The sequence below is a fragment of the Eubalaena glacialis genome, chromosome 11, assembly GCF_028564815.1.
Source record: "Eubalaena glacialis isolate mEubGla1 chromosome 11, mEubGla1.1.hap2.+ XY, whole genome shotgun sequence".
NCBI classification, from domain to species: domain Eukaryota; kingdom Metazoa; phylum Chordata; class Mammalia; order Artiodactyla; family Balaenidae; genus Eubalaena; species Eubalaena glacialis.
Window position 1 is genome coordinate 65,692,841 of NC_083726.1, and position 23,294 is coordinate 65,716,134.

Sequence of the window (23,294 nt, forward strand, 5' to 3'; positions counted from 1 at the left end):
ATTTTCAATTACAGCCTCATCTTTGAAACAGAGCCGGGTTCTCATCTGCTTTTGCTGGATGTGCCTGTGTTAAAAGGCGCAGGGACATAAAGATTTCTGGTGAACTAAATAAGAATCCAGTTTAAGCTGTTTTGCAGTTTGAGTTCAGAAAGGATTCATTTGAAGGAACCTATTCCAAGCACACAAAGCACACATCCCTCCCAGGCTCCTCCACACCATTGAACTGGGCTGTCATTTTAGAGCTGGGTGCCCATTGTTCACTTTCTTCTACACTAATTAGACTTGACAGATTGCTCTTTCTAGCTAGACTGGCCCTTGCCAAGAACAGAGAGAAGAGATGAGGCTGACCTTGTCTTTATGCCCTTGGGATTAGTGCCCCACCCCCCATCCTAGTCCACAAACACAGAAAGGTATCCCCAGCAGCTCAAATCTGTTCCCCTTCTCCTCCAGCCTCTTTCGTACTTAACCCCTGGCAGTCTCAGCACCACTGACTTTTCTTACTTTCAATACCGTGAGATTCAAACCCTAGTAGGCTGTGGGAGTGGAATAAGCGTACGGTAAAATTTTTCATACTAATATTCTGACCTTTGTTTTTTTTTTTTCTGCAGGCCTGGGGGGAAAAACAGACCACCTTTTCTAAAGGGAAAGATACTGCAGTTCCACCCAGGAGCAGGAAATATCAATTGCTTCATAAAACAGAGCGCAGGAAGGATTCAGGCCCTGGCACTGCCTGCACGTTTCTGAAGCAGATCCCTCACCCCGCTGCCCTCAGTTTCCATGTCTGTGAAATTCCATCAATAATTCTTGAACCTTTATCATATCAAAAACATGTTATACTGGTATTATATAAGAATTAGAGAATAAAATTACAGAGCTGGAAACAATCTTAGAGATGATCTAGTCCAGTATCTTTGTTTGGAAGACTGAAAAACACAGGCCAAAAGAAGGAAGTGACATGCAGTGTTATGAAATTAGTTCATAGACTTTAAACACATGGTGCTGAACAACAGCTTGCTAATCAGCTTTGCCACTAACATGCCTTTTCCTAGTTTATCCTATGCCTGATAATAAGCCTTATTGGCCAGGAAAGCAACTTTCTTTCTCCAAGGAAGGAATTCCCCTCACCCAAGGACTATGTTTTCAGAAATGCTTCCCTTTACTAAGAATCCAATGGTCTTGTAATAGAACCTGAGTCACCCAATGCCACATGCCTCTTGTAGGGGCACAGGATGAAATTCAACAGGCTGAAGGTCTGGGGCCCTGCTCTCAAATATGAGTGGGCCTGTCTTTGACCTAAGCCTGACTGTGAGCACAGCCTCAAGAGCCATGAGCAGTAGAGATTGTTAGGAATTTCTTCTTTGAACAAATCTAGTGTTTCCCAGGTTGGAATGTAAACCCATTCATTTGTCATTCATTCACTTACTCACAAGCACTTAATAAAAGCCCATTTTTTGCTAAGCCTCTGAGAGCTGATAAGACTCCTACAATGAGTAGCCTCAAGGAGCCTCAGAAGGAACCAGCAGTGTAAACACTTATGTGTAGTAGAGCACTGTGGGCACTAGGATGGAAGGAGGAGATGGTCAATTTGCCTTGGTTGGGGTTTAAGGAATCAGGAAAAAGTCATAGAGGAGGTGATACTTGAGCTGAGCTTTGGGAAATGAAGGTTATTTTCCAGGTGGAAGTGAGGCAAGTACACGGCATTCAGATAGAGAGCCTGGCGTCTGGGGGGAAAAAAAAGAAAATTTTGGTCTGCATCGTATGAGGAAGCATCATACTAAATTGGAAATTTAGTATGATGTGAAACATTATATGACAAAGGAAGAAGTTTAGATTTTATTGTGGCAGCTCACGGGAACCTTTTTTTTTTTTTTAAACATCTTTATTGAAGCATAATTGCTTTACAATGGTGTGTTACTTTCTGCTTTATAACAAAGTGAATCAGCCATACACATACATATGTTCCCATATCTCCTCCCTCTTGCATCTCCCTCCCTCCCACCCTCCCTATCCCACCCCTCCAGGTGGTCACAAAAAAATATGGAACGCTTCACGAATTTGCGTGTCATCCTTGCGCAGGGGCCATGCTAATCTTCTCTGTATCGTTCCAATTTTAGTATATGTGCTGCCGAAGCGAGCACTCGTGGGAACCTTTGAAGAGTTTCAAGCAGGGAAGTAAAGTGATCCAAACTGCATTTTTGAAAGATGGCTCCAATGGCAGTGTAGAAGATAGAATGGGGAAGAGGTAGGAAGAAGCAAGACCCAAGGCAAATAGACAATACAAAAATTTAGGTGAGACAAGACAGCTGACTCAGTCTCTTCAAAAAGTCAGTGGAGGGAATTCCCTGGTGGTCCAGTGGTTAAGACTGCACTTCCACTACAGGGGGTCTGGGTTCAATCCCTGGTCGAGGAACTAAGATCCTGCAAGCTGCACAGTGTGGCCAAAAAATTAATTAATTAATTAAATTTTTAAACTTTCAATGGGAAGGATCAAATAGAGGGAACTGTTTTACTTTCCAAGAGGATTCAACTACATGAAATGTGTGGACCTTGTTTGCATCCTGATTCAAACAGGCCAGCTGTAAAGAGAAAATTTGGAAGAAAAACAGAGTATTAGATAATATTAAGGCATTCTTGCTAATATTGTTAGGTGTGAAAATGCTACTGTGGTAACATAATAAAACAGCATACTGAAGTGTTTATGGGTGAGTTGTCATGATGTCTGGATTTGCTCTAAAACATTGTAGAAATAATAGATGAAGTAGCTATGGCAAAAAGTTAATAGTTATTCAATCCAGATGATGGATATGTAGGAGTTTGTTATATTCTATGTATATTTGAAAATCTTCAAAATAAAAAGCTAACATTTTAGGCAAAGGATAATGAGATCCTAAATTAAAGAAGTTATACTGAAAATGGGGACTTCCTGGTGGTCCAGTAGTAGAGAATCCTCCTTCCAATGCAGGGGACTTGGGGTCAATCCCTGTTTAGGGAACTAAGATCCCACATGCAGGTGGGGCAACTATGCCCGTGGAATGCGACTGCTGAGCTTGCACGCCTCAACTAGAGAAGCCCGTATGCCACAATGAAGAACCCGCATGCCTCAACGAAGATCCTGCATGCTGCAACTAAGACCTGATGCAGCCAATAAATAAATAAATAAATAAATAAGAAGTTATACTGAAAATGGAGAGGAGAAGAGAGCTATGAGAGACAGTAAAAAGGCAGAATTAACAGTACTCAGTGACTGATTATAAGTGGTTAGTGAAATTGAAGAGTTGAAGTGACTTCTAGGCTTTTGCTTGGGTGCCTGGGGAGACGGGAAAGAGTTTACTCTTTCAGGCATGTGGAATTGGACTTTCAGTGAAACATTGACTTAGTGCTGCTTAGTAGGCAGTTGGACACGTAAATTTTTAAAGCTCAGGAGAGAGCCTGGGGCTGGTGGTGTGGATTTGTGAGCTGTCAGCTCACCAACACTTGGGTGGTGATTCAAATCATTAGAGGAGCATGGCAGGTGAGAAGGGAAGATGGCTGAGGAAGAAGCCCAAGGCACACTTACATTTAAGAAGTGGGGATAGGAAGAACTTGCAAAAGAGATTAAGAAGAATGGCCAGTGGGGTATGAGTAGAAACAGGAAAAAATAATTTCTAGAGAATCTGTCAAGAAACAGTAGTCAATAGAATCAAATGCCCCAAGTTAAAATATGAAACCCATTGGATTTAGCGTCTAAATGACAATTGCCAAAGAACTTTCAGTAGAGTATAACGTAAGAGCGGAGAGTAAGTGAAGCCTGGAAGATGAGGGAGGGCTGGATGGTCCTCACAGGAGGAGCGAGGTGGCTAGAAATGGTTTGCAAATGGGCAAGCTCTGGTCCAATGGGATGATCAATTACCTCTGCTCAAGGGGGCTCAGTAGAAGTGAATTCCTGAGAGAAAAAAAAAAAGTTTCAGTTAGGGCAAGGAGGAGAAGGGTATACTCTGTAGAGATAAAGAATATAAGGTTGGTCCAATGAAGCAAAGATTCCAGAGGGCATTGTGGAGAGAGTTTACAAGAAGGTCAGCAGTGTCTGAGAGCCAGGAGGGTAGAAGGGGACTCCTGTCCTCTGGCTGGAATATTTTTTATTTTTATTTTTTAATATTTATTTATTTATTTATTTTTGGCTGAGTTGGGTCTTCATTGCTGTGTGCGGGCTTTCTCTAGTTGCGGCGAGCGGGGGCTACCCTTCGTTGTGTGGGTTTCTCATTGCGGTGGCTTCTCTTGTTGCGGAGCATGGGCTCTAGGCACGCGGGCTTTAGCAGTTGTGGCTCGCGGGGTCAGTAGTTGTGGCACGTGGGCTCTAGAGCACAGGCTCAGTAGTTGTGCTGCACGGGCGTAGTTGCTCCGTGGCATGTGGGATCTTCCCAGACCAAGGCTCGAACCCGTGTCCCCTGCATTGGCAGGCGGGTTCTTAACCCCTGGGCCACCAGGGAAGCCCCTGGCTGGAATATTTTAGCAACCTCTTTAATAGTCTTCCAAATACAATTTTCTCCATTCTCTGCCATCTTGCAGGTATCAAATCTGGAAAATGTTTATAAAGTATGGCCTTGATCATGTCAAACCCTTGCCCTAAAATTTTCATTAGCTCCTAATACCTACTGAGTTAGGTATAATACAGATATTGAAAGCCCTTCCATAATCTGATTCCAACCTGCTTTTATCAGCCTGATCTTTCTGGGTTTATTTGTTTGTTTTTGTTATGTTTTGTTTTATTTTGTTTTCCTTTTCATGAACCTTCCTTTCAGGATGCCAGGTATTCGCTCTTCTCTGAACATATTTATTATATGAAACATCAGTATTATAGGAAAAAGGGCATATAGTAGTGTCTAGCATAAAGTAGCATTCAACAGATGTTAGTTTTTGGATACTGAACTATTTATAATTCCCCTCCAACCATTTCATGAAGTTCTCTTTACCCTGAAGTCTCTTTCTACCTTTCTTCATGTCATACGGCAAGATTCAGCTCAGGTGTCATCTGTTCCAGGAAGCCTTTCCTGGGTTCTCAGGCTGGACTGTGGGTGCCCTTGTCTGGGCTTCTGCAGCACCCCCATCTCTCCTGACACTCAGCCTATTAGATCTGTTTATATGTCTGTTTCCTCATTAGAGTATAAATTTCCTGAAGGCCATGGCTGAATTTTTTTTTTAACATATTTATAGCATCAGTACCTAGTACAGTACATGGCACTATATATGCTTAAAAAAAAAAAGATATACTGAACAAAACTTCACTTCCTCTCTTCTTTAACTGCATTTTTATAGATGTGTGATATGGTTTCTTATATGATACCCTCACTCTACTCCTGAATGGATGTGGACATTGTTTTTGTCACCACAGTGTCCCTTCCTGTTCTTCTGGCAACAGGCCTGATTTTCTCTGTGAATTCTCTGCTGTTGGTCTTTGTGATCTGGATGGGGCTTCCCCCAACACCTTGCCCAGGGTGGAGGACAAGACACAGGCCTAAATCAGCCAGTTATTGTTCCATTTCCTGTGGCCTCACTGGTTTAGGTGAGCCACGTGCTCTAAGCCTTTCCAATCATAGTAAATCTCAGGACTGTCTTCAGTTACTGGAAGAGGGATTCTTCTCTCTCTCTCTCTCTCTTTCTTCCGCACATGGTCATTAGGCACAGGGCTATTTTCATACCACAAGAGACAAATATGTTTGAAAATGAAGGCAATAGTTGGAGAGAACACAACCAGGAGAGAGAGAGAGAGAGAGAGAAACAGAGTCCTGGTGATGGAAAAAGAACTGAATTCAGCCATACTTGGAAAGAAAACTATTGCTTGTCAGTTTGTGTTGGATTTTCTGTCATTTGCAACAAAACCATCTTAACTAATATAATATATATGGGTATCTAGTACATTGCTCGACACATGAGACTATTCAACAAATGTATTTAATAGATAAATAAGTTGTTGTGAGGAACAGCAATTATTTACTTCTACAGGGCAATTTGGCAATATATAGCCTTAAAAAAGATCATCCTTCTGGAGGTGGATGATGGTGATGTTTGTACAACAATGTGAATATAATTAATGCCACTGAACTGTACACTTAAAGATAGTTAAAATGGTAAACTTTGTTATATCTTTTACTACACTAAAAAAATGAATAAGAGAAAGGAAATGATCATCATTAGACCAGAAATAAAGGTTTATAGCCCAGTTAACACATGAAAACATAGTGTCAGGAAAACTTGCTGCACTCGTATTACTATTAATACTAGTAATCATTCTCTACTTTTAGAAATGTATCTTAGGGAAATAATTAGGTAAGTATACAAAGTATGTTTATCTGAACATTATTTATAATATCAGTAGGGATTGGCTAATAAAATTATGATATATTCAAATAATGGAATATCATATAGTCATTAAAATAAGGTAGATTTATGTGCCACTTCTTATGAATATATACATCAGAGTGCTATTGGAATTATATTAATATCAAATCATTTCAGAAAAATCAGGCAAGACTTTTATGAGATTTATGAATTAGAACGAAATGATTGGAAGGAAGAACATCATTCAGTGGCTGGTAGGAGGTAAAAAAGCTCATCAGAAAGAACTTACGATATTTCACTGAATTTCAGATACCATTGGTTGTGAGATGCTTCCTGATTTCAGAGATATCAAAATGTGAAAAACTATACAGCAGAAAATTATGCATAGAGATAAATGGGATGAAGGGAAATAGGACATGAAAATCATCAGACACAGTAAACTCAAAAGGAAAAGTGTTATAAGGTTTATAGAATAAAATTATTTTATACCTAGTGAAAGGAAGCTTTGAGGAGGGATGTAAGATGGCCACAAAAACATGCACTGAAGGTTGATTTTGTAACTAATCTAAATTCGGAAGCAAGTAACTCTCCCTGATAATTTGAACACTTCATATTAGGTAATAGTGAGTGTTAATTCATTTACATTTGTGAGGTTTCTTTCTCTATTTTTTCTTAAGTGGAGGCCAGGCTTGTAATTTTAGCTTCCCCTTCTCCTGCTTTAAGAAGGGGTTTGGCAGCTGAAGAGAGATAAAAAAGAATGGGAACAACAAATTGCTAATACTCAAGGAGAAGGTCAAATGTCTACATTTTTCATGTAAACAGAATATAGGGAACTCAAGACTTCCCCTTAAGAGTGTTCAGTATCTCTTCCCATCTTTTTTAAAGTAGCCTCACAGGTTAGGAATTTGACCAGCTGTCTATCGGGAAATGGGCTTTTAAAATGTCAAGCATTCTCTCTCTCTCTCTCTTTCCCCTCCCCCCCCCCCCCCCCCCCGCCTCTCTCTTCTCTCTCTCTCTCTCTCTCTCACACACACACACACACACACACGCGCGCACGCACACGCACATTCACATTCACAGATTTCAGTGCTTAGCAATACACTATACGTATGCTATTTACTCACGTAGCTTGTTCCTTATTTTCAGTTATTTCTGTCCTTGGTAAAGTGGGAAGCATTCGGGAAGGCAAATTGCTCTTAGTTTTACTATGACTCACAATGAGCTCAAGTCAGGCGCCCAGGACCACTGCCACCAGCAACTGTTGCATCCAGAGCATCATCATAAGGACCTTCCATTTGATGTAATTACTGACCACAGACAGAGGGACTTGACCAAAAGCCACAGATATGGGTCTAGGCAAAATGCATTGGTAAATAAATTTAACCTCATAGGTAAACAAATTTTCAGTTCTAGAAGGAAACCTAAAGAACATGTAAGCCCTGAAATTCTTAACTTTTGTCAAGCAACAAACTTACCTCAGGACTCTTGAAACATCTTGGGATGAGGTCCCAGGGTTGTATATTTTTCAGAAAGCTTCACATGCAATTCTGCTGTACATTAAAGGCTAAGAATCACTGTTCTAATCCCACTCTTCTTATTTTACAGATGGTGACCTGGGGCCCAGACAGGTGCTGCCTTGCCCAAGATCACACACCTGGTTAAAAGCAGAAACAAGTCTAGAACTCAAACCTCCTGATTCCTGGCCCAGGGTCTTAATTCTTACACTACCATCCTGCCCCACTGACTGTTTTCCAAATATTTACTATTATTCCTTCCTAATACAATTGAAAATATATAACCATTGGTTATTTAATGACAAATCATAGAGTTGCAAAATCTAGCATTTATGAAAGGAGCCAGTCACAAAAGACCACATATCATATGATTCCATTTATATGAAATGTCCAGAATAGGCAACTCCATAGTGATAGAAGTAGATTAGTAAATTACCAGGAGCTGGGGCAAAGGGTGGAAATGGGTACGGGTTTCTTTTGGGGGGTGATGAAATGTTCTAAAATTAATTGTGGTAATGGTTGCACAACTCTGTGAATATTTAAAAACCACTGAGGGGACTTCCCTGGTGGTGCAGTGGTTAAAAATCCACCTGCCAATGCAGGGGACATGGGTTCGAGCCCTGGTCTGGGAAGATCCCACATTCCGAGGAGCAGCTAAGCCCATGCGCCACAACTACTGAGCCCGCATGCGTAGAGCTGGTGCTCTGCAACTAGAAAAGCTGCTGCAATGAGAAGACCGCGCACCACAACGAAGAGTAGCCCCCGCTCGCTGCAACTAAAGAAAGCCCGTGCACACCAATGAGGACCCAACGCAGCCAAAATAAATAAATAAATTTATAAAAAATAAAAATATATAAAAATAAAAATAAAAACCATTGAACTGTACACTTTCAAAAGATGAATTGTACGGTATATGAATTATATCCCAATAAGATTGTTTAAAAAAGTCTAGGACTAACTTCTCACTGGACTCTGAAAGATAATTTAAAAGTTTTACTTACTTCATTCTTCAACATATCTCTAAAATAATAGTTTCCAAATGGGTCTTATCCTTAAATGTAGTTTATCCCTACTTAGGCGCATTTCCCAGTGCCCTATACCCCCCAAAACAGATTAATCTTCCCAGAGCTTAGTCTGGCATTTAGGATTTTTGTCCTTCATGCCACCAGACTTTGTGCCTTTGCCAAGACTGTTCCCTCCACTGAGGAGGCCAAATTGTGTGTTCAAGGCCTGGCTCATATGTCATCTCTTCAAGGGCCTTTTGTCTCCACCACACTGGAGGTGGTCTGCCTTCCAGGGTATAAGAGGTGACTTTTTTTTTTTTTAGAAACAGACTGTATTAAAATTTTTAATTAATTAATTAATTAATTTATTTTTGGCTGTGTTGGGTCTTCGTTGCTGCGCGCGGGCTTTCTCTAGTTGTGGCAAGTGGGGGCTACTCTTTGTTGCAGTGCACGGGCTTCTCATTGTGGTGGCTTCTCTTGTTGCGGAGCACATGCTCTAGGCACGCAGGCTTCAGCAGTTGCAGCACACGGGCTCAGTAGTTGCGGCTCGTGGGCTCTAGAGCACGGACTCAGTAGTTGTGGTGCACGGGCTTAGTTGCTCCACGGCATGTGGGATCTTCCCAGACCAGGGCTTGAACCTGTGTCCCCTGCATTGGCAGGCGGATTCCTAACCACTGCACCACCAGGAAAGTTTCTGTTTTTAATGTATTTATTTTTGACTAATACATCAAAAATAAACAAAAAATAAATAAATCTATTAAAAGAAAAGAAAAAAAAAGTCTGTTTCTAAAAAAAAAAGTCACCTCTTATACCCTGGAAGGCAGACCACCTCCAGCGTGGTGGAGACAAAAGGCCCTTAGATGACATATGAGCCAGGCCTTGAACACACAATTTGGCCTCCTCAGTGGAGGGAACAGTCTTGGCAAATGCACAATACACATGTGGTATACATTTTTGGTGTATTAGTCATGTTTCTCCCAACTAGACTATAAATTTACTTAGGGTAGGAACCATGATTTATAGTTCCTTAAGATCATACATTCTGGAATCAAAATATGCTCAAATCCTGGCTCTCCTACTTGCCAGCTGTATGACATTGGGCAAATGGCTAACTCCTCTGTGCCTTAGTTCCTAATATTTAAGACGGACATAGTAAAAGTGCCTATCTCATAGGAGTGGCTATAAGGCTAAATGAGGCAGCTCATGTACAGTGCTCAGCAGATACCTGGCACGTTGTAAGAACTCAATAAACATTAGCTATTACTATTACCCTCCACATTGCTCAGCATATCACTGAACACTGAGTAGATACCTAAAAATTAATTGTTGCTGATTTATTAGGTTACATATAAATTTCTTTTAGATGCCTAAAAGAATCAGAAACTCTTGTATTAAGACAAAAAGGGTGTATTTGTACAGACACTAATTATTTTTAAACATTTATCTGGACAATTTTACTTCCCCATTTTTGAGGAGCATCTCACCATTGCCCCCATATATGCTCTCACCTGGTCTTGGAGACCAGGTGAGGAAAGCAAGAGGATTATCTCCCTCACTTCATAAGGAAATAGGGAATGAGCATTAGATGATAAGATAAAACTCAGATGCTTGGAGTATTCTGGGTGCCAAGTACCAGCCATCTGCTAAGAATTCATACTAAAGAGTCCATATTTGCATAGTTTTTTTGTTTTTGATTGTGTGTACCTCAAAGAAATAAACATAAATTACTGTATTGGCCTGTTGGTAGTTGAGGGGACAGTATGTCTAGTAGAGTACAAGACAATAATAAAGGTGAGAAGAAGGTAATTAAAGACCCAAGGCTGAGCTCTAGACACACACTACTATTATATTTTATATTATACCAATTACCATGCAGGCCCCTCCCCCCAATACTCTACAAGCTAAATGGCTTCAATCAGCTTATCTGGAAGAGCCAACACCTTAAGTCCCATGTGGTCCCTGGACTGCATCCTGGTAAAATCCTTGGGACTCAGGTTGCTACAGAGAAAAAAATTATTGTTGGAGGGGGAGGGGATATGAGACTGCAGCAGATGATACTACCTAGACAGTTGTGGGATGTGTGTGTGATCCATACCATTAAAAAAAGATCATAGAATGTGAATTGCTTTGTAAAAAAATTCTTTGGGGCTATTCCTCTTCTTTTACACTTAAGTGTCATATTTTCCAAATGAAAGATTAAAAAAATAAGAGCTGATTGAAAATCAGAATTGATTTATTTATTTTAGGATGTGATGATACAAGACAAGGCTAGAAGGCAATTGCACTGAATCACAATCCCATCTGCTGACTGTTCCCTTTGTCCAAACCCTCTGACGGATGAGGGGCCAGAGCTGTCAGGCAAGGTGGGAATCAAATGCAGATGTGATGGGAGGTCAGGATGCCATGAGAAGAGCGAGCACACCTGGCTTCCAGCCCAGTTCTGCCACCACTTGGCTCTGCCTCTTTGGACAGGTCACTCCACTTTTCCTCATCAGTAAGATGACCAGTGAGGGACAGGAAAATCATCGCTAAAACTCTTTCCAGCCCTGACATTTTATGATTCTGCTGAGTCTGAGAAAATCTATGCATTATCCTGCAATGTAGGTTACTATTTACCTAAAAAGTTGATCTTTCTCTCTCCCCTCCTCCTCCCTCTTCCTTCTCCCCAAAACCTCCCAGCATGCACACACTGTCCCTTTCTCCCTCTGACTTTCACTTCAGAATCCGAAAAATATTCCCAAACCTAAAACTATTGGTTACAACAATGTTTTCCCCTGGATGTGTCTAGGAGGCATTTGCTGAAAGCTTGAATTTAAATTTGTAGTTTCAAAGGAGCAGGAAGGATGATGATACTGAATGCCTGGCCATGTAGAGCTGTCTCAAGGCAGTTTCGCTACACAAGCTGAACAGTAGTTCCACATAAAGCAAATGATTATATTGCTTCTCTATTTCCCTTCAAATGGTTCCTTAGAATTAGGATTGCTCTAAAGTCTCCATAATTGTTTTAAATGACTGGGTCTTTCAATACCGTTCTCTAATATAATTTCTGGGTAGGCAGCCAGCATAAAAAAGGACTAGGTCAGCTCTCTCTGTGTCAGTGCTTGGCAGCACAGCTTCTCTGGGATGTGTCTCCTGGCATCCACCCAGCCTAGCTATCAACAATAAAAGCTTCTGTTTGTGCTTCCAGTAAGTCATAAATAAATCTCCTCAATACCACCTGTTTTCTGAGAAGAGCTTCAACAGTGTCCTTTATCTTGGGTTAAAAAAAAAAGAGACATGATTGTTGCTTTAGGAAAATAGGTTTTAAATGTCTATTAAGCAATTGTTCCTTTTCATTGTTCCCTACTCCCAACATTTAGATGTGTAATTTGAGTTGCAGTCCCATTGGTTGCCAAGTTTCTGAGACTGGACTGCTTTCCCACTTTATGTTAATTGCCTTTTTGAAGCTGCTCAGCCTTAAGCGACCCTCCTGGGTATGGAAAGTGTTAGTTGTGGAAGAAGGGCTCTTGACCTGAGCAGCAGGGAAGGCATACCCTCCGGTAACGGTAACGCAACCACACAAGGGGCAGAGGCAGTGGCCTACCTGGCTACGGCTTCAGGAACCCTAATTATCATCCTCAAAAGGTGAGAGGTCCAGGACTGTTGGCCTCTGGGGGAGTACCAGGCACCCAGGCTGGTACTAAAGGAAGAACAAAATAGGGTTCCTGTTTAGCTAAACAAGAAAACAGGCAATCTCAGTTGCTGCCCAAACAGGTTGGATATCTTAAACACTACTCGTCACAAACCTCCTCTGAAACATTAAGCCTCATATTACTGTTCTGAGGTAAACATTAATCTTATTTTCCGGCAAGATGTAGAATGAGATCAAGCACATTGTTTCCTACTGCAGTCAACATTGGAATTAAAGAAATCTGAATCTCTTCTCAAAACTACATAAATGAGTCATTTCAGGTGATTCATCATTGAGTTCATATGAGCAACATGTTTCCTGAAGCATTAAAAATGGAAGCAGGGATTTTTTTCCCCTCTGTCACATTCCACTGGCCATGAAAGAAACCCAGAAGGACCAGAAGTGAATGTTACCAAAGAAAGTCTCCTATCTGTACTTTGGTCCTTATGAAGAGACATAGATTTCTGTGCTTGTGCATACTTCCTTCTCTTGTTATTATCCTTTTTTTTTTTTTTCTTCTTCTTTCCCCCGCGCTGTGTGACATGCGGGATTTTAGTTCCCCAGTTCCCGGACCAGGGATTGAACCTGCGCCCTCAGCAGTGAAAGCACAGAGTCTTAATCACTGGACTGCCAGGGAAGTCCTCCATACTTCCCTCACTTGTAATGCCAAACTCTGCAAGAGAACTTTGCAAATGTTCCCACAATTCAGATATGTCCAAGTTTCACTTTTTATAAAAATACCAGGGGATTAGGGCCCACCCTAATGACCTCACCTTAACTCGATTACCTCCTTAGAGACTCTATCTCTAAATAAGATCACCTTCTGAGGTACTGGAGGTTAGAATTTCAACATATGAATTTTAGGGGAGGATACAGTTCAACCCATTAGACTGTCACAAGTAGGATTCCCAGGGAAGCAGACACTGAGACGGAATTTAGCATGCACAGTGTTTTTTCTGTTTTTTAATTTTAAATTTATTTTATTGAAGTATAGTTGATTTACAATGTTGTGTTAGTTTCTGCTGTACAGCAAAGTGATTCAGCTTTACACACACACACACACGTTCTTTTTCATATTCTTTTCCATTATGCTTTATTACAGGATATTGAATATAGTTCCCTGTACTATATACAGTAGGACCTTGTTTATCCATTCTATATATAATAGTTTGCATCTGCTAATCCCAAACTCCCAATCCATCCCTCCTCCACTCTTCCTCCCCCTTGACAACCACAAGTCTGTTTTCTATGTCTGTGAGTCTGTTTCTGTTTCGTGGATAAGTTCATTTGGGTCGTATTTTAGATTCCACATATAAATGATATCATATCGTATTTGTCTTTCTCTGTCTTACTTAGTATGATAATCTCTAGGTCCATCCATGTTGCTGCAAACGGCATTATTTCATTCTTTTTTTATGGCTGAGTAGTATTCCATTGTATATACATATACCACATCTTTTTTATCCATTCATCTGTTGACGGACATTGAGGTTGCTTCCATGTCTTGACTATTGTAAATAGTGCATGCACAGTGTTTATTGAAGCTTGTCCTTGGGATCAACATCTGGGGAAGTGGGGGAAAGGAAGCAGGCAGGATTAGACAGAGGGATGTCAAGTTGTCATGCAGGTCCCACAGCTGCCTTAGCCAACCCCACAGAGCTCTCTGGAGCAAGAATGGCCCTTCAGAGTTGTACTAAGTTGCGCTGAGATGGTCAGGGCTTTATACTGCCACATCAGTCAGTCATTGGACCTAGCCACCTCAGGAAGTGGCATGACTTTGGGCGAGGCAGTTCTCTATAGCTGAGGCAGTCTCTGAAGGGGCTGACAGCTGAGGGCATCTGCCAACAGCACGCCCAGCAGCTGGGGCAACAAGCCCTCAGTAAAGGGAGATCTGGGCAGTGTATCACAGAGCCCACCACACTGGCTACAAAAATGGAATATGGTGTAGGTCTTCTGCAACTTGCTTTTCAAAAATGTTAATGATTATTTTCAAACAATTCCAAAGTAGAGAGAATAGTATAATTAACTGCTATATACCCATCATCTAGATACTTCAATTATCAAGATTTTGCAACACTTGCTTCATCTATCCCTTTCTCATTTTTGATTTATTACTTTAAAGTTGACTTCATGTCATTTCACCCCTGCATACTTCAATATCCATCTCTAACAAATATGAACATTTTCTTACATAACCTCAATGCCATTTTCATACCTAATAAATTAATAACAATTCCTTGGTCCATTTTTAGATTTCCCTAATTATCTAAAAAAATCCATTTTTATAATCAGCATGTTTCAACTAGAATCTAAATAAGGGGAACACATTATTTTGGTTATGTCTCATTTCTTTTCATCTAAAGCCATTCCTTTCCCCCTTTATCTCCATGCCATTTTCTTGTTGAATAATTAAAAGAATGTGGGCCAGTCTTGTTTATTTGCTTCTTAATGGTTCTTTTAACTTGTCCCTCTATCCTCCATGTTTCCTGTAAATCATAAGCTAGCGCTAATGCTTGCTTAGATCCAGGTTCAAAGATCACAGGTAGTGCTGTGTGCTTCATACCGCACCACATCAGAAAGCACACAATTTCTGGTTATTCAACTGTTAGTGATACTAAGACTCATCAGCAGGTTCAGGTTGTGACTATCTGAGCCCTCCATTGTAAAATTCTCCATCAATCTTTCTTGTAATTGCATCATCCTTTGGTGATCTTTGCCTGAATCAATGATTTGACATTGAGTTGCAAGAGTGATTTTCTAATCCTGGACTTTCCCCTACATTTATCAGCTAAAATTATTCTGTAAAGAAGTGCTATTTGGTTGCCTGAAACATAGTTTATATGGAAAAGATAGGATAAAGCTTAATTCTTTCCCTTTATATTGCCAACTTTCAGAATATAGCGATGAATGTTTTTCACTTTCTCTCTGTAAAATCTCTTCATGAAATCATGATTTTAAAAATATGATCAGTGTGTTTCCATCAATTGCAGTAATTGTTCTTTTGAATACTATGGTGTCCCATTTTTTACCAAGAAGAGTCTCTTCGTGTTAGCTCCTGTGTCCTTTTGACACAATCCAACTAATTTTTTGAGAACTTACTTGCTTTCTGGAATAACAAGATATCTCAGGCTCATACTGTACATTTTATTCCCCAGACAAGGAATTAGCCATTTCTCCAAAAAGCTCTGCTTCCTTTTAGTAGGAAATTGTTTTTTTTTAAATAAACTTTTTGTTATGGAATAGTTTTAGATTACAGAAAAAATTGTAGAGATAGTACAGAGAAAAATCTCATATACACCATACAGTTTCCCCTATTATTAGCATCTTACATTAGTATGGTATATTTGTTACAATTAATGAACCAATATTGCTGCATTATTATTAACTGAAGTCCATACTTTACTCAGATTTCCTTAGCTTTTATGTAATGTCTTTTTCTGTTCCAGGATCCCATCCATGATACCACATTACATTTAGTCAACATGTCTCCTCAGACTTTTCTTGGCTATGACAGTTTCTCAGACTTTCTTTGTGATGATCTTGACAGTTTTGAGGAGTTATGGTCAGATATTTATAGACTGTCCAACAATTGGGATTTGTCTGATGTTTTTCTCATGATTACCCTGGGACTGTGGGGCTTGAGGAGGAAGACCACAGCGGTAAAATGCAGTTCTCATCACATCGTAACAGAGGTTCATGCTGTCAACATGACTTATCACCGATGATGTTAACGTTGATCACTAGGCTGAGGTAATGTTTGTCAGGTTTTTCCACTGTAAAGGTACTCCTCTCCTCCCTCTTCATACTGTACTCTTTGGAAGGAAGTTATTATGCACAACCCACACTTAAGGAGTGGTAAGGTATGTTCCATCTCCTTAAGGGGGAAGTATCGACATAAATTCTTTGGAATTCTTCTGCATAGGAACTTTGTCTATTCTCCTCCATTTATTTATTCATTCAATTATCAGATATTGATTTTATATCCTGGGTGTTTTTTTGTTTTTTGTTTTAATTAATTAATTAATTTATTTATTTATTTATGGCTGTGTTGGGTCTTCGTTTCCGTGCGAGGGCTTTCTCTAGTTGCGGCGAGTGGGGGCCACTCTTCATCACGGCGCGCGGGGCTCTCACTGTCGCGGCCTCTCTTGTTGCGGAGCACAGGCTCCAGATGCGCAGGCTCAGTAGTTGTGGCTCATGGGCCCAGTTGCTCCGCGGCATGTGGGATCCTCCCAGACCAGGGCTCGAACCCGTGTCCCCTGCATTGGCAGGCAGATTCTCAACCACTGCGCCACCAGGGAAGCCCTAAATTCTGTTTTAAAATAAGATACCAGTAGTAAACTGAGCCATGGCATGGAGCCACATATACAAAAATCTGGTACAGTGAATTTCAAACAGTAGGTTTACTACTCATTAGTAGGTCAAGAAATCAATTTAGTGAATTGTGGCCAGCATTTAAAAGGTGAAATAGAATAGAATTTTAGGTAGAAAATACCAGATGATATTATGCATAGTAAGAGTATTATTCTGTTTCGGATATATAATATGAATGCAAAATGTATTTTTTACAATGGGTCGATGGTCAAAGGTTGAAAACACTGAACTAGTGGTATTCTATATATTATGTTAAACCTAAATGTTAATCTTGATCTACATTTAACATAAAAAAATATACCAGAGGGCTTCCCTGGTGGCGCAGTGGTTGAGAATCTGCCTGCCAATGAAGGGGACACGGGTTCGAGCCCTGGTCTGGGAGGATCCCACATGCCGCGGAGCATCTAGGCCCGTGAGCCACAATTACTGAGCCTGCGCGTCTGGAGCCTGTGCTCCGCAACAAGAGAGGCCGCGATAATGAGAGGCCCGCACACCGCGATGAAGAGTGGCCCCCACTTGCCGCAACTAGAGAAAGCCCTCGCACGGAAACGAAGACCCAACACAGCCATAAATAAATAAATAAATATTTTAAAATATATATATATATACCAGAAGGCCTATAAAGGATTAGAACTCAGATTTCTTGGGTTTGAACTCTGGCTCTAATATATACTTGGTGTCTTTCAGCAACTTACTTATAAACATTTTGTGCCTCAATTTTGTCATCTGTAAAATGTGCATATTTGGCACATAGTAATAAATTAAGAAATAAATATTCTCACATCATTTAGCAATAGAAAATTCCATTTTTCTGACAGTTACCGTTCTAAGTTGGGTCATAGGCTTCTCACACATAGGCCCATAGTCTATAGACTAGGCCCATCATCTATAGATTTCAATAAAGACTCTTTGGGCTATCATCTCAGAATCCAAAAGCTACCTACAGATGTTGTTATGAGAAATTATGCTGTCCCTGCAACCTGCTTTTACTTTCACTCTTAGACATTCCCAGATATACCCAACATTCTGACAAGATGTGGATCGTACCATAGCCTGTTCTGTGTCAAATATCGAACATAATTTCTACCAAGTCTTATGCTTGAAGAGTATAAGCTGTATGCCCTCATTTAATACTTGTACTAGTACACATCACTGAGCTGAGGACTTCATTTATACAATACAGGAGAAGTTCAGCAACATTATGCCAGTAACACAAGGATTGACTATGTTTCACTGAAGTTAAACTGTTGATGCATTGCTTTTTGAGAACTCCTCTCTTAGTGGTTTTCTAGTAAATGTTTAACAACTAGCTCTCAGAGAGGGAAAAAAGCCCTGATTTGTAGCACTGGCCAGTTTCCATGGTGTAAATTCTTCCCTCATGACCAATTTCAAGCTACCGATGTGATTCTGATCATTAAATACAGAACTGGGAAGAGGTACATACAATCAATTCTCACGAGCCCTTACAAGCAGACCACCGCACACCACCTGCATGTAACTATTTCAAGCTTTTTGCCCAGTGCGTGTGGAAGAATGAAACCTTTTTTAAATAAAATATTTTTTAATCATCAAATATTTCTTTGCTTTGAAATATCAATTCAATGGAGTTGGTTATGCAAAGAGAAAGATTTATTCTGGAATGAAGATTTTAAAAAATATTTTCTTTTTCTTTATCTTTTAAAAATGTTTGGCCACACCATGCGGCATGTGGGATCTTAGTTCCCCGACCAGGGATTGAACCCATGCCCCCTGCATTGGGAGCACAGAGTCTTAACCACTAGACTGCCAGGGAGGTCCCTGGAATGAAGATTCTGAGACAATGTGGCTCCAAGGCACTAAACCACTCTGGATAATGTAAAATGTTACAGCTCTCCAGATTGTTCTTTTAAAAGGTTTTCTTTTCTAAATTAGAATTCAGACCAAACAGCCCCTAAAAATGATCTCCTGTTCTTATTAGATAAGGAAATGAGAAGAAGAGATCAGGTGAGTACAGGAAGGCTCTAGAGGCAAGCCTTCCTCACACTGAAAAAGAACTGCCAGGTTGACGGGACTGGGACTGCAGAGCCCAATCTGAACCATCCATCTAAAGACTCTACTAGGTGTTATTACATATGGAATAACCTAGATTTGGGGAAATGCAAGGATGGGGAATTGCAGGGTTCTGGAGGACTGTCCTGGTAGGGCCGTTATGGCAAAGCCAACCACAGAGAGAGCAGACGTTCTGAGTTTCAACTACCCTACAAGGGGACAGAGGAACACCAGAGCCTATACTCTTCACCTTGACACAATGATGTACTACACAATTTATTCCCACATGAAAAGCATTCTCTAATAAATGGAATACATAGAATAGTAGTTCAGAGTCAAAAGCTGGAGCAGGATAGGTCCAGGTTTAAACTATCATTTTGCCACTTAGCTGTGAGAGACCTTGGGCATATTATTTAACTTATCTGAACCTCAGTTTCCTCAACTGAGGAAAAAAGTGAATATAACTGTACCTACCTCCTAGAATTATTTTAAGGATTAAGTTAGATAATACATACAAAGTCCTTAGCCTTGATTAGGTGCTCAAAAATTAGTAATAATGACAATAATAAATAACTCTCAGTCCTACTTTTGGAGGCTAGATACCTGATTTTAAGTAGATATTATGTCTTAGCATTATAATAAATCTCACCCCAGATTTATAATTGTTTCCAGGTAAATTCAGAGCTAAAACTGTCTATGACTGGGCAGGTGTTACACAGGAAACAAAATTTAAAGCCTGCATCTGTACAGGATGGCTTAAGTAAGTGGGCTGTATTGATTGTGAGGTTCATCTAAGAGCTGATGTTTAATTTCAAGAGACAATGCCCATTATTCTGGGGATGATGCTGACATGGATCCTTTTTTTTAATTGAAGTATAGTTGATTTACAATGTTTCAGTTGTACAGCAAAGTGATTCAGATATATATATATATTCTTACAAGATACTGAATACAGCTGACATGGATCTTTAACAGAATCTTCTGGATTCCTATTTGAAATGATGCCATCATTTGCACCACGGCTTCTGTGGTCACTACGGTGTCATGCTGTCAGCAAACATTAAGGGGACCACCCTACCTCAGAATAGGAAGTCATCTAAATCTAACAAGATCTTTCTTGTCTGTGTTCCCTGTCTCAGACTCTTTACTGTGTATTTCGTCAAAGCTGGTGACACCAGAATATAAACCTTATTTTATTAAACCATCCCCCCAGAGTCCTCTTAGTGCTCTGCACTGAGAGCACTGGCATTCATGAAGAGGAAGCTGAGGATGAACTCTTTGCGTGAAGTCTCCATTTTACACTGATTTTCACTGAACACAAGATGGACTGTTTGCAGCAGGACCACTGGGGACAACAGGCTCTGGATTTTGCGCAATGATTTCTATCTCTGGTCTTTCTGGCATTGATTAAGGTTTCAGGCAAACAGAGGCACTGAGGACCTAGCAACAATCGCTAGGGAGCTTCCTGGTTGCCAGCAACAGTAAATACCACAGAGACACAAAGACTCAACCTTTCACATGCACACAATGAAACCTAGAGCCTGGTTTCTTATTTCAGATACAAGAGTCCTCTAGGTAGAGCACAATAGCTTCTTCTTTCCCTTCTTTATTTAGATTTGTTAAATTTTGTACAGAAATACATACCACCCAGGAGCCTATATAACCACCTTGTTTCTAAATTTGTACAAGAACATTTATATTATAACCTCCCTCTTAATACTATCTTTTTTTTACTATTTTGAGGGAGAAATGGAAGGGAATAGTGTTGTATATCTGACTTTGGAATTTTAAATAATGTATGACTTGTTTAATGTGTTTGTAATTGGCAGTCTTCTGTAAGAGTTACAATTGATTTCCACCCTTCTGAAAATATTCAGGAATATTATCTGAAAGCTCTTCTCCAAGTTTACTGTCTAATATGCTTCTAGAAAAGATAGAAGCATACAGAATATGAAATAGAGGACTAGCAATTTAAGGTTTTTTCATGACTCATTTAAGGAAATTGCATAATAGCCTTCCTCGGCCAACCTCACACACTCTTCTCAAATACCTTGCTGTTTTCCTTATTCTATTCCCTCATCCTGGTCTCTTTTTCCATCCTTTCTATGGGCCATTAACTTTTCTCTCTTTTATCTAAGGCTGTAAAACTCTCTAGGGTACAGTCATGTGGTATGCAAAGTGATGAGGGAAAACTGAACTACCCTCAAGCTTGCTAGTCTGTCTCCCGGCAACTGTATGATACGTTGCTTAGTAACACGAAGGGTGAGAGTGAAGTCTCTCTTACATACCTAAAAATACTGAAATCATTTAAAAATATTAATACTGGGCTTATTTAGTAAAGTATGCTAAATCCAGAGACCATCTTACCATCATGAGGAGGGACTTATTTCAGGGCGTGCTACCTTGAGTAAACCTCTACATCTCTTATAATCTGTATACTAAATAACAGGTTGCTGTTCTTATAAGCAGATGAAGAAAAAAACCCGCAGCCTTTTCTAATCCTTTCTCTTCAACACATGCATAATCAATGTTTAAGGGGAATAGAGAAATGATCTTTTAGGCTGAGCAGCCTTTCCTCTCTTCTGCACATGCATAATTGATTTTTAAATCTAAGGGAAGATGGAGAAATGTTTCCCAAAACCTTTTGCAGTTGGACATCACTGGGAGTTGCATCTTTCAGGATTACGACTGTCTGGCGAGTAATTCTCTGTCAATTTATCCAGGGGTTATCAGAATTTAGAAGTAACTGAATCACACTACTCCAAAGCATTAAAACTCTTTAGTTCCAAGCAGTAAATTATTAATTCTAAGAGAATACTATTTACTGAATTAGACCTACTGCATCAGACTCTTCAATGCAGGAACTGGAATCAGTATTTTTAACTAGCACCCTAGTTACTTCAGCACATTTAGGAAACACTGGTGTAGTGGATGATTCCAATATGTTACAAAGGGTTATCTTCTACTATTTTGGCTCATGGATTTATACATGTAATGCTTAAAGAGGAAGCTTCAAAGACCAATTCCTAAATATTCTGCCACATCCTCCCCTTGAGCTAAGCCCTTTGGCTAATAAAATTGGTCAAGCTTTAGATGATTAGTCATTTGTTCATCCTGCAAATATTTATTAAGACAATTTTGAAATATAATTGACAGAATTTAGTGATTAGTTGGGATTAACTTAAATCAGTTAATAATATATATAAAGTGCTAAGAATAGCGCCTGGCACATAGTAAATATTATATGAAGTTATTATTATTTTAATCTAGCTTGATAGACTAGAAAGATGGTGACAATGAACTGATATTGAGAATAGAATAATTGAGAGTATAGAATACTGAGGAGGGTAATGGAGAAAAATAACTAATTTCACTTAGATATATTGAATTTGAGATGCCTGCAGGTCATCCAGGGGGGTAAAAACCAGTAAGAAATATAAGTCTCAAAGATGGGGGCATGTTGTATAAGACTTTTAAAAATAAATTCTTACTTTTTGTGTGGCTAGCTCTACATAAAAATGGACCAGTTATAATTCATCAGTATTTTACTTCTAACAATATCAATGCATCTATAAACAATTTTGGAGGCAGTAAAAATTTTTTCTCACTAGTAAATCAATCTCACCCTGATTTCTCTATAACATGGAATTAATTAAGAGAAGGACTTGAGAGAAAAAAAGAGAAACGCACATTTGGATGGTTGGGGGAAGGGACTCTGGAGTTTTTTTTGATTGCTATTAAATCCCTGTAGACAGTACACCATGGCAACCTTCCCAGTCTGATACCTAATTTCCATCTGCTTTGAGGTAGAGGGGCAGGACTGAGGCAGTTCAATGTGCATTCTTGTGAGTGTATGTAATTTGGGTTAATGAAATGCAACTAAATTATAAATTGTGTTTCATGGAAAACTGAGATTACCTACTGTCTTTTACACTTCCTTCTCTTTCTTCTCTTCTCAGGATGCCTTTGAGCCTCTTCAAGTTTTGTCCCCTTTTTCCAAATGTCAGATTCCATCAGTAGACTTGGGTAAAGCACCTGCTCAATGTACCAGAGCAAAATTACAAATTAAAATGTGTATCTTAGTACATAAATATTTTGTTAAAAACAGTGGTTCAGTAAATGACTGAACATCAATGAGTGACCTCAAAACATTGCACTACAATACCAGAGATATATTTTTCATATTACAGAGTACAGGTGTTTAATGTGTTATTTTATAAGTCTTACTTCTGGAACAGAAATTCATTAATATTTATCTCTGCTATACTACATATAAACGTCCTTCCCAAAATAGATGAAACTCAGGTACCAGAATCACCACAGATAATTTTCTTAACCACCATTATCCAGAAAAAAACTATTATTTAGTAATAGTGCATTTGTTGCCCAGAG

At 39.6% G+C, this 23,294-nt stretch overlaps 1 long non-coding RNA gene and 1 other non-coding gene across 2 annotated transcripts in view; both read right to left on the reverse strand.

Moving 5' to 3' along the window:
* Nucleotides 1–2,031: 2,031 nt before the first annotated feature.
* LOC133101855 (U6 spliceosomal RNA) lies at nt 2,032–2,138 on the reverse strand. The gene has a single exon (XR_009702742.1). It is a non-coding gene; the product is annotated as a U6 spliceosomal RNA (small nuclear RNA).
* Nucleotides 2,139–13,964: 11,826 nt separating this feature from the next.
* LOC133101277 (uncharacterized) overlaps nt 13,965–23,294 on the reverse strand; it is a 78,472-nt gene continuing 69,142 nt past the window's right edge. Inside the window, exons 4-5 of the long non-coding RNA XR_009702610.1 lie at nt 22,825–22,937; nt 13,965–14,067 (exon numbers count right to left, since the gene is read on the reverse strand). This is a non-coding gene — a long non-coding RNA (uncharacterized LOC133101277). The remainder of the gene's footprint in view (nt 14,068–22,824; nt 22,938–23,294) is intronic.